The sequence below is a fragment of the Glycine soja genome, chromosome 10, assembly GCF_004193775.1.
Source record: "Glycine soja cultivar W05 chromosome 10, ASM419377v2, whole genome shotgun sequence".
In the NCBI taxonomy this organism is placed as follows: Eukaryota; Viridiplantae; Streptophyta; class Magnoliopsida; order Fabales; family Fabaceae; genus Glycine; species Glycine soja.
Window position 1 is genome coordinate 9,335,248 of NC_041011.1, and position 12,151 is coordinate 9,347,398.

General features: G+C 37.8%; 1 pseudogene; it reads right to left on the reverse strand.

The window, feature by feature from the left end:
* Positions 1-2,149: 2,149 nt before the first annotated feature.
* On the reverse strand, positions 2,150-3,495 carry LOC114371329 (annotated as a pseudogene).
* Positions 3,496-12,151: the final 8,656 nt, after the last annotated feature.

Here is a 12,151-nt window from a genome sequence, read left to right on the forward strand (position 1 = left end):
TTAGTGTTTCTCTCTGTGCACAAGTGTCTTGGGTTAGTGTTTAAAAATCTACGACTTGCAATTAATGTTCCCAATTTTGCTCTTCATCTCAGTTAAAGTTATCATGCTTACACTTGGTGGATCACTAAGGACTTTGATTGGCTTGTAATGTGTCCCAGCTAATCAAAGAAATTATGGTTTTTCTAGGATTTCAAAAATTAAGGTTATAAGAGAGCATTTATCCTAGAAAAACTTCCACTTACTTAGCCTAGGCTTTTTTTTTTCAGCCTCAATTTATTGTTTTTTTTACAGCACTTATGGCACCTATTTATTTTCTTCCTTTTTTCATTTTCAGTTTTTTACAGCACTTATGGCACCTTTTTTTTTTTTGAAACTTTGGGCTTACAAGCTTTTTGAGGGTGCCTTATTGTCTACTATTTTAGCTTCCTAAGACAATTTTTTACCTTAACCCTCACTCAAATTAGGGGCATATCATGACTAAAACCCTTATGCTCTCTTAAACCCTACAACAAGGTAGGAAATAATTAAAGTAGGCTTAGGGGTTTTACATAAAACATGATTATCATTTTTGGCTCAAATAAGGTGCAAGGGATAAATTATCATCAAAGGTTGGCTTTTTGGCTAAGTGACTGAAAATAAAAAGAAGCAGGACCTTGATCATTTCCACCTCATGTAATTAATCTAAATGTCTAAGAATGATGCAAAATCAGGAAGTTAAAAATAGACATTCTCTCACAAATAAGTTTCACACAACTCACCAGGATAAAACTAAGTTGTTGGCTTACCGCACCATGATTTCTTTCAGATAGGCTAACCTTTTCTCTCTTTGTTATGATTCATACTTCACTACTTGAGCTGGCACTTGCCTTCATGGAACCAACATTTTTACAAAAATGGTATGCATCATTTCAAGTGTTTGAGTCCTTCAGAAAAAGCCTTAGTGCTAGTAGCCAAAAAGCCAACCACTACAAGGAAAATGACTTTTACCTACAGTCAAAATCTATCACTAGAAGTCCAAAATCCATAGGTAGATGTATAAAGGACTTTGTCCTACAGACGTTTTTTGCGTCAACTTTGAGGGGTATACAATGACAACTAATAGTCTGTCACTATAGGCTTTACCTACAGATATATTTTTACCTACAGTCAAATTTAACTATCACTATAGGTAACACCTACTATTTCAAATGTGTAGGTAAAAGATATTAATTTATACCTATAATCTTTAACTGTAGGTAAAAGTCAATTTACTTGTACCTACGGTCTTCTGTAGGTAAATGTCATATAATAATAATAAAACTAGTTCCTAATTACACTCTTTTTTTATTATAATTTTTAATTAAATTATATACATGAGCTTATTATTATGCTACACAAAGTTAGAGATCTGCTGCAACATGGCCTTTGAAAAGTTACAACAACCTGCAAAAGGAGTTACATCATGTATAACATATAAGAAACTGAGCAAGTGGACAATTTCCATTCAAATATACATAATGTTCAATAGAAATAGGAGAGAAAGAGAACCTTCTCATTTTGTGTAAACAAGCAATCTAGCAGAAGGGTGCGATCATCAACATTTAATGCTTGCTTAAGACAGTAACAAACATGCTATTACTTCAATGATGACTCCTTCACCCAGCAAGCCAACCAATTCCAACCCAAGAAGATTTTATTAGGCTATAGCAACAACTTTCTGATTTCCTTTATAATCGTTTACTATCTCAGAGAACCATAGTTTCAAGAGACAAATACATCAAATGTTTGAAATCTTGTTTGAGAATCACATCATTCACACTAATGATCACAACGAAACTGGTAAACTGGATCTTACAGGCAACTAATTTAGCAACAAATATTAAAATAGCAAAAATTAAGTGCAACATTGTTAGAATTACTCTTCCATGGCATGATTCTCCTCTGATTGCTGTTGGGAAACCTTGACTTTGATCTTTGGTAAAGTGAGAGATGGATCCTGTTGAAGCACAGAACGAGCTTTGACCAAACTGATGCCCTACTCCAACTCCTTCACTGCCTCCTTCAGCAATTTTTCCTTTTTTCCTTTCATCTTATTGAAGTTTTTACAAAATTTCAGTAAAAGGCCAATAGAAAATACGAAGTAAACCTTTTCAATATACATATATACAAGTTAAGTCAAAAAAGACCTGTTCTTATGGTGTCTCTCCTCCCTCGAGACTCTGATCTTATCAATCTTAGGAATGGCCTTGAGGACATTCTCCGCAAGATTCCTGTCATATCTTTCAGGCCTATTTCTCTTTCTCTCAAAGTCAAAAGTTGAGTCCTAAAACAAAAATATAACAACTGTGAAGTTTGCCCAAATCACGGCAATTAAATTAAGCAGGTATATGATATCCAAGTAATTACCTGTGTCATATCCTTTCCATGCACTCAACGATATGCCTTGGTCCATTTTACCTTACGAGGATTTCTCTTCATTTTAAAGTTCTTGTGGCATTTAGATCTACAAAACCGAAAAATCTGCAAAACAAAAAAATAAAGAATCATGAGGAACCTGAGCCACCACTTTAAAACAGTAAATCTCAACTGATCCAACAAGAACAATCAATTACATAATTACTAATTCTGAAGTAGCATTTACAGAAAAGGACCAGGGGAAGGTTCGACTAACTTTTTAAATATTTAATCTTTCATAAAAGAAGAAATTCTTTATGATGAATTGAAGATTATTCCAAAGTTAGCAAGGAGTGAACTTCATTTGTACCTTTGCATCATTACGAACAAACTGGATTCCATGTCCAGGGTATATGGTTGAAGAGCAAAACCAGCATTTCTCCAATCTCATTGTGCCTCAAACTAGAGCAGCACTTCACTAGAAAAGAAGAAGAAAAAGGTCCAAAACAGAAAACAATAATGAGGAACATATAAAATATTATTCAAGAATTGAAATACATATTCTTAGGTCCTGCTCCTATCATCAAATTAAACTACCGCAAGCAGAAATCTCATCAGTTGAATAACCTAGGGAATCAAAGAATACGACAGGGTCAACATGTATTAGATGACTATCATATGCAATAGAAACTATTAATTAGTGAACAATTAACTTCCAATAGAATGAATCCCTTGAATTGCCAAAAAACACTACTTCTCAGAACCCTAAAAAGCACAGAAAGTTAACAACAATAAAAAGTGCATCTTCATGAAACTTCTACTGCAAGCTGTGGTTCTATTAAAGCTACCAGTAGCCAAGTGTTTTCCTCTGTGTTACAACAGTATATAATCCTTTTATCCTACTTAGGATCAATCTAATCTTGACTATAACATTCAAAAATGTATAAAAATACAATGATGAAAGCATTAAGAAAATCGATATAACATTGTTCTAACTATATTATCGACGCAATTGGAATTAAAATGTGAGTTTGGAAGGTGTGGCTTTGCACTTACAGGACTTCTACTGCTGCTGCTACGGCTGCACTCCGATTCTGTCCACGCTGCAGTGGTGGTGGATTCAGAAGAGGAAAAACTGAAAACGCCCTAATTCTAAAACCCTTTATTTTGTTTTTATTATTTTTAAAGGGTTCATTGTGGGTTAACCCGTTAAACTATTTGACCCGAATAAACTCAACAAGTCTCACCCAATTACCCAACTGAGAACGGGCTTTCCCAAGCCTAATAACAAGGCCCAAAGTAAATAGTGTGTGTCACAATGAAATCTGCTCCACAATCTTTTACCGGGGTCCGGGGATGGTCCAATTAAGTGAAGCATTATTTAGTTTTTCAATAATTTGAGGTCGATTATAGTATACTATTAATTTTAATATATCAAAATTAAAGTTATATATTTTTATATGATATTTTGCCTACACTATGCTTCTGTAGGTAGTAATTCTTTTGAGTTTTACCTACACTAATCAACCATAGGCACAAGTTTTTTGGAGTTTTACCTACACAACATAGTTGTAGGTAGAAGTATTTTTTTAGTTTTAATGAATATGCCTACACCAAATAATGGTTGGTACAAGTGGTTGAGTTTTACCTACATTAGTCAGTTGTAGGTAAAAGTATTTTTGAGATTTACCTACACTAATTTATGTTTGTAGCAAAAAAGCGTCTGTAGGCATAGGTTATTTTTCTTGTAGTATCATGCAATTATTTGAGAGAAAAAAATAAAAACTAAAAACTGAATAAAATCCTGCTTTCTTCAACATAATTCTGGCCATAGGTCCCAATCAACTGTCAGATCTGCAATATGGTGTCATCCCCAGTTCCCGCTTCAGTGGTATCTCTGACCTTAGAGGGCTCACCCTCCCTCCCCCATTAGTGGAGGGTTGGACTCCTGGCTAAACAACCTGCTGGATGAAGGCCTCTGGGTCATCAATGGTGGATACATGCTAGGTGGACTGAGAGTCTATGAAGATCCTGAACAAAATCTTGTTTTTTTTTTTAATTGAAGAACAAAAATTAACAAAAATGTTGGGTTGCCTCCTAGTAAGCGCTTAATTTATTATAAGTGTTGTCAATTGATGATCCATCTTTTCTGAGGAGTGCCTGCTGTAGGGTCCACTAATTCCACAGCTCCATGAGGTCTTACTTCTTTGATCAAAAATGACCTTGACCACTTTGACTTCAGCTTTCTTGGAAATAGCCTGAGTCTGGAATTGAAGAGCAAGACTTGTTGGCCTGGCTGGAAGTTTTGTCTCTGTAGTTTCTTGTCATGAAACGCCTTCATCTTCTGCTTATAAATCTTGGATGATTCATAGGCGTTCATCCTCATTTCTTCTAACTCTAGCAATTGTAACTTCCTCTTCTCTCCAGATGCAACTTCATCAAAGTCAAGAAGTTTGAGGGCCCGACCCAGTAGGCTTTGTGCTCTAACTCTACTAGTAGGTGGTATGCTTTCCCATAAACCAACTGGAATAGTGAAAGGCCTATGGGAATCTTGAATGTAGTCCTGTAAGCCTAGAGAAAATCGTCCACCTTCAAAGCCCAATCCTTTCTTGATGATGCGACAGTCTTATCAAGGATTTGCTTTAGCTTTCTATTTGAAACTTCTACTTAGCCATTGGTCTGGGGATGATAAGGTGTGGCCACCTTATGTATTACATTGTAATGCTCCAAAACCTTCTTCAATTGTGTATTGCAGAAGTGTGTTCCTCCAACACTGATCAAGGCTCATGGTACTCCAAAATGGGAAAATATGTTTTTCTTCAAGAAGTTTATCACTACCCTAGTGTCATTTTTGGGAGTGGCTATTGCTTCCACCCACTTGGACACGTAATCAACAACTACCAGGATATAGATATTCCCGTATAAAGATGAGAGAGGCCCCACAAAGTCAATCCCCCAACAGTCAAAGATTTCTACCTCCATTATGTTTTATAGAGGCATCTTGTTCCTTCTGGAAGTCCCCCATATTCTCTGGCATTTGTCACATCGATGCACATAATCATAAGCGTCTTTGAAGATTGAGGGCAAAAAGAACCCTGCTTATAACACCTTTGTTGTTGTCCTATCACCGTTATGGTGACCACCGTATGGTGAATTATGGTAGTGCCAAAGGATGCTCTGTGCTTCCTCCATCATAACACACCTCTTCAATAGATTGTCTGCTCCTAGCTTGAACAAATGTGGATCATCCCACACATAGAAGCAGGCATTATGTAGAAATTTCTTCTGCTGACTCCAGTTAAGCTCTTCAGGGATGATTCCTGTGGCTTTGTAGTTGGTCACATCAGCAAACCATGGTCTAATGGTGACTTGTAAGAGGAACTCATCAGGAAATTCTCCCCTTACCTTCGGTTCTTCTTTGGTCACTTCTTCATTCTTCAACTAGGAGAGGTGATCAGCTACCACATTCTCGAATCCCTTTTTGTCCTTGATGACTATATCAATTCTTGTATGAGCAGGACCCATCTAATCAGCCTTGGTTTTGAATATGCTTTTGTGAGAAGGTGCTTGATGGCGGCAAGGTCAGTGAAGATCACCACCCTTGACTCCACTAAGTATGGTCTGAATTTTTCTAAGGCAAAGACAATGGCTAGCATTTCCTTCTCCGTAGTGGCATAATTCATTTGTGCTTCATTCAGAACTTTGCTAGTGTAGTAAATGATGTGGAATTTCTTGTCTTGCCTCTGTCCTAGGACAGTGCCCACTACATAATCACTAGCATCGCACATCAATTCAAACTCTTTCCTCTAGTTAGGTGAGATCATCACTAGGGCGATCGTGAGCTTGTCTTTTAGGGCCTGGAAGGCCATTGAACACTCTTCATCAAATTTAAACACAACATATTTGTTTAGAAAATTGCTCAATGGTCTTGCAATTTTGGAAATATATTTTATGAATCTCCTATAGAACCTTGCATGTCCTAGGAAGCTTCTTATGCCTTTAACATTGGATGGTGGTGGCAACTTCTCAATGACATCAATCTTGGCCCGGTCTACCTCAATCCCTCGGGCCAAAATTTTGTGGCCCAAGACTATGCCTTCTCGAACCATGAAGTGGCAATTCTCCCAGTTCAGAACTAGGTTTGTTTACATGCATCTCTATAGCACCATCTCCAAGTTCGTCAAGCAACATTCAAAAGAGGGCCCAAATGTTAAACAAGTGGCCTCAATAACTTAAGAGGGGGCGAATTAAGTTTAAAAAATTTCCTCTAATAAACTTTAATTCTCTCTTTAAATGGAATATGCAAACTTAAAAGAAAAGAAGTAAAGAACAATTCAATTGATACTTTTTTTTAAAATTTGTAAAATAAAATTAAAATGCAATAAATTAAAGAAGTTTAGGGAAGAGAGAATTGCAAACTCAGTTTTATACTGGTTCGGCCACGCCCTGTGCCTACATTCAGTCCTCAAGTAACCCACTTGAGATTTCCACTAACTTGTAAATCCTTTTACAAATTATGAACCACCCAGGGATACCCTTCCCTTGTGTTCAAAGAACTTTACAAATCAAGAGACCTACTGTCTCTTGATCAACAATTGATTGCTTTTGAAGTACAGAAGAATATTTCTCTCTTTTAGAGAAGAATGATACAAGTTGAAGAACTTATAAGAATCCTTAATGATTTTGCAAGTGTTTGGCCAAAGGTTTTCTTGTGAGAGGATAAGACAATGAATGTTCTGAAAAACTCTGAAGAATTTCGAGTACAAGTCACATATTTATAGGCCTTTGGTGACCTTTCAAAAACTTGTGAAGAGTTGTGGCTTTTTAGAGTTATTTTCAAAATTTCCTCACTAGTGATCAATTACAAATGTGTGATAATCAATTACACAGCTAATTTTGAGGAGTTACAACTCTTTAGTTTTGAATTTCAAAATTTTCGTGACTGGTAATCAATTACACAATTGTTGTAATCGATTACATATTTAAAATTCAAATTCAAAACTTTCTGAAAGTTGTTTTAAAATAGTTTTTCCTCTGGTAATTGATTACAGTCTCTTGGTAATCCATTACACATTTAAAATTCAAATTCAAATGTTTTCTGAAAACTGTTTAAAACTATTCTTGCTTCTGGTAATCGATTACTAGAGGCTAAGGCGGCAATCGATTACCAGAGAGAAAAACATATTTTTTTCAAAACTGAAATTCACTTAAAAACTTTGTAAAGTGTTTGAAAGATTAACTTTTAAGGCCAAACCTTTTCAATCTCTTAAAGAGATTCTTTTAACATATAAAGGACTAATTGTTAATCGTTTCTCTTGATTTCTTGATCTTGACTTGGATCAACGTTGAATAGCTTTCATCTATTTGGCATCATCAAAAGCTTCATACAACATATGCATCTACACCAAATACCAAGAAGTCATCCATGAATACCTCGATACTTTTCTTCACCATATCTACAAAAATGGCCAACGTGCACCTCTGAAATGTGGCAGGTGCATTACATAGCCCAAACGACATTCGTCTGTAGGCAAAGACACCAAAAGGGCATGTGAAGGTCATCTTCTCCTGATCCTTAGGGTCCACTACAATCTGATTGTATCAAGAGTATCCATCCAAGAAGCAGTAATAAGCATGTCCCGTAAGCCTCTCCAACATTTGGTTCATGAAGGACAAAAGAAAATGGTTTTTCCTTATGGCTTCCTTGAGTTTGCGATAGTCAATGCATATTCTCCAGCCAATGACAGTCCTTCTTGGGATTAGGTCATTCTTTGCACTCTGAATGAATATCAGGCCCCCTTTCTTTGGTACCACCTGGACTGGGCTTACCCAAGCATTATTAGAAATAGGGTAGATAAGCCCAACCTCTAGAATCTTGAGCACCTCTTTCCGCACCTCTTCCTTCATTGATAGGTTAAGCCTTCTCTGAGGCTGTTTGACTGGTCTATAGTCTTCTTCCATCATTATCTTATGCATACAATAGGCAGTGCTGATTCCTTTCAGATCTGATATGTGCCACCCTATTGCCTCCCTGTGTCTCTTGAGGACCTCCACCAACTTGTTCTCTTCTTTTGCTGTTAGCTCACCACTGATCACTATAGTCTCGGTCTCGGTCTCGTTCTCCTCTAAGAACACATACATCAAATGGTTGGGTAGGATCTTCAACTTTACCTTGGTCTTCTCGGATGGACCATCGTTTGTCAGTTCTGCAAAGTTGGTCCCCCCTGCAAAAATGTTTTCTTCATGATCTAAGTCTTCCAAGCAAACCCTTAGATCCTTCTCCTCTTCACTGGTTAGATAATCCACAACATTGATCAAGGCTTTCTCCAGTGAAGTTTGTGTGGTTGAAAGAGCATTGACGTCTTCTTTATCGACCTCCTTCACCTTGAAGCACCTCCTATCTTCCTATAGGTATTTAGTTACTTCGAAAAGGTTGAAGGTTACCTTTTGGTTGTCAATGCACATTTCCAGATTATCATTCCCCATATCTACCACACAGTTGGCAACTAGCATGAAGAGTCTACCTAAGATAATAGGAATCTATGTATCTTCTTCTATGTCTATGATGACAAAATCTACTGAGAAAGTAAAGTGGCGAACTTTGACGAGAACATCTTCTACTACCTCGTACAGTCAGGTGATTGATCGATTTGCGAGCTAGAGGGTCATCTTGGTAGGGTCTATCTTTGGGTTTCCAATTCTTCTACACATTGACAATGGCATCAAGTTGATGCTTGCCCCTAAGTCAATGAGAGCCTTCCCTACTGATTCGTTCCCTGTGGTACAAGGGATTGTCACGCTCCCGGGGTCTTTAAATTTCTTGGGCAACTTCCTCTGTATCATTGCACTATAGTTGCCTCCCACCATAATGCTCTCATTATCAATGTACTTCCCCTTCTTGGTGAGGATGTCCTTCATGAATTTGGTGTAGAGTGGCATCTGCTGCAAGGCTTCCCCAAATGGCATGGTTATCTCCAGTCCCTTGAATATCTCCAAGAAACGCTTGAAGTAGCGCTCCTTATTCTTCTTTGACGACATTAAAAGGTATGGGGGCTCTTTTAAAGGGGTTGGTGGCTCTTCTTTCCTATCCTTTCGGGCTAGTTGGATGTTGGTCTTAGAGGTTAAGACCTTCTTCTCTACTTTTTCTTCTTCCATCTTCTTCTCTTCTTCATTGTCTGCCCTTCCTTCCTCAGACTGGTCCTCTTCAGCTTTCTCTTCTTCTTCTTGCGCTCTCCTCTGGCTTCTAGTCAACACTGCCCTGCATTCCTCCTTCGGGTTCTTCTCTGTGTTGGCTCCAAAGCTGCTAGCGGGTCTTGCAACCATTTGTTTGGCTAATTGTCCAACTTGTATCTCTAGGTTCTTGATGCATGACTTTTTGCTCCTATAGTTGGACATGGATATCTGCAAGAATTGATTTAGGGTCTCCTCAAGCTTGCTAGTCTTCTCATAAAGATCGACCCCTTGGTTGGAATTCTGAAAAAATTGACTTCTTTGCTCCTTGTTGAACTAGTTCCCCGGATGATTCCTCCAGCTTCAGCCCTATGTGAAATTCCTCCCTTGGTTGAATCCTGATGGTCATCCTTGGTTGTAGCCTTGGAATCCGTGGCAATTCTGAGCTCTCATGTAGTTCACCTCCTTTAAAGAATCTTCTTGGGCTATGCATTTCCCTAGCTCGTGTGCTCCACTGCAGATGTGGCATCCCCCTATTTGCATAATTGAAGAGTGAGAGGGACTTACCGCTTGTAATTTTTAAGGGAGCTTGTTGATGGTCTCTGTTAGGGCCTCTATTTGTCCGGCCAATAGCTTGTTTTGGGCCAGTGTTGCATCTTGGGCTGTGAGTTCTAAGAGGCTTTTCTTTTTTGGCGTGTGTCGTAACCTACCTCACAATGAGATGGCAAAAGCGAAATAGATAAGCCAAAGCGTGTTCCTCTCCAAGGGAGAAAACGAATGGAGTCGCCACCAACATTTATTCGAGGAAAATGTTAGAAAAATCAAAAAGAGGTTTATGAATTTTAAAAATAAGGGTTCAAGAGTTGTTTACGCATGGGGAAGGTATTAGCACGCCACATGCCCATCACAAGGGATGACAACCTTTAATTGAGTGTTCGTAACGTGACTTCAAAATTATTTACTTTTCCCTTTTTATATTTTTTTTTGGTTGACAAGGGTGTTGTCCTTGCTCCTACGTATCCTCAGGTGCGATGAGGAATTCAGACCTACGTAGTTCTTTAAGTCTAAATATTTGTGTGTTAAATTGATTTTATGTTTTTGAAAAATTTATTTTAATTGCGAACAAAAAGTCGTCTAAGGCGTTGGACCTTGAAACGATGTTCTAAATTTTGAAAAGCGGAGAGAATTGTTAAGGCGTTGGACATTGAAACAATCTCAAGTGATACTTGATAAAAAGAAGTTATGAGTTGGTTTTATTTGAAACACAGTCAATCAAACGTTTTTTTTTAACTTTTTACTTTACTTATCATTTACGGCACCCTCACCAAACGTAGAGAATGAGCAATTTTTGATTGAACAAACTTGGAGATCAACTCAGCAGTGCAGGTCACTTGAGCAAACAAACCAACGACTTACATTCACATTCTAGTGAAAGTTAAAAAAGCAAAAATGTAATTGTGAGAGAATGAGAGACAAGGACATCAAATTTATCCATATTATTAACATTGTGACTATTGTTTACAATAATGAGTCATTGGAGACATCTAACAACAACCTTCAAATTGCCCCAAGCATCATACATAGTATTGGTTGATGACATTAGAACTCACGAGCGATTCTCCTCCTCGAATCTCAGCCAACTTGAATCAATCAAACTTTGCACCTTATGTTTCAGGGTCATACAATGCTCAATGGAATGCCCAGAAACTCCCCCATGATAAGCACATGTCATGTTGGGGTTGTATCCTCTTGGAAATGGAGGTTGAGAAATCCTTGTTAGGTTTATGACTGCCATTGCATTATTGAGCAGATAGGGGAGTAAGTCAGCATATGGCATTGGAATTGGGGTGAATTCTACAGGCTTCTTTTCTGGAAAGTTCCTTCCCTGGTTGGTGTTGGATCAAGTGGCCTCGGAATAATTAAGAAGGGGGGTTGAATTAATTATTACTAAACCTTTACTAATTAAAAATCTGCCCTTCTTAGGCTTTTACTATAATGTTAAGAAAGTAAAGAACATAAATAGAAACTTAACCAAAAGTAAAAGCGATAATTAAAGTGCACAGTAGAAATTAAAGAGTGTAGGGAAGAAGAAGACAAACACAAGAGTTTTATACTAGTTCGACAACAACTCGTGCCTACATCCAGTCCCCAAGTGACCTGCGGTCCTTGAGATTTCTTATCAACCTTGTAAAATCCTTTACAAGCAAAGATCCACAAGGGAATTACCCTCCCTTGTTCTCTTTGTAACAACCAAGTGGATGCACCCTCCACTTGAACTAATCCACAAGAGATGTACCCTCTCTTGTTCTTAGTTACAACAACCCAAGTAGATGTACCCTCTACTTGTACCACAAAGGATGTACCCTCCAATGTGTTAAGACAAAGTTCTCAGGCGGTTAGTCCTTTGAAACTTTGTGAAGGGGATACAAAAGATATCTCAGGCAGTTAGTCCTTTGAAATCTTTTGTATAAGGGAAAGGGAAGAATCAAAAGAATTCTCAGACTGCGTCTTATTGAATTCTTTGAAAAGGGAGAAGGGAGACACAAAAGAATTCAGGCGGTTAGTCCTTTGCTCTTTTGGAAAAGGGAGAAGAGAGACACAAAAAGAA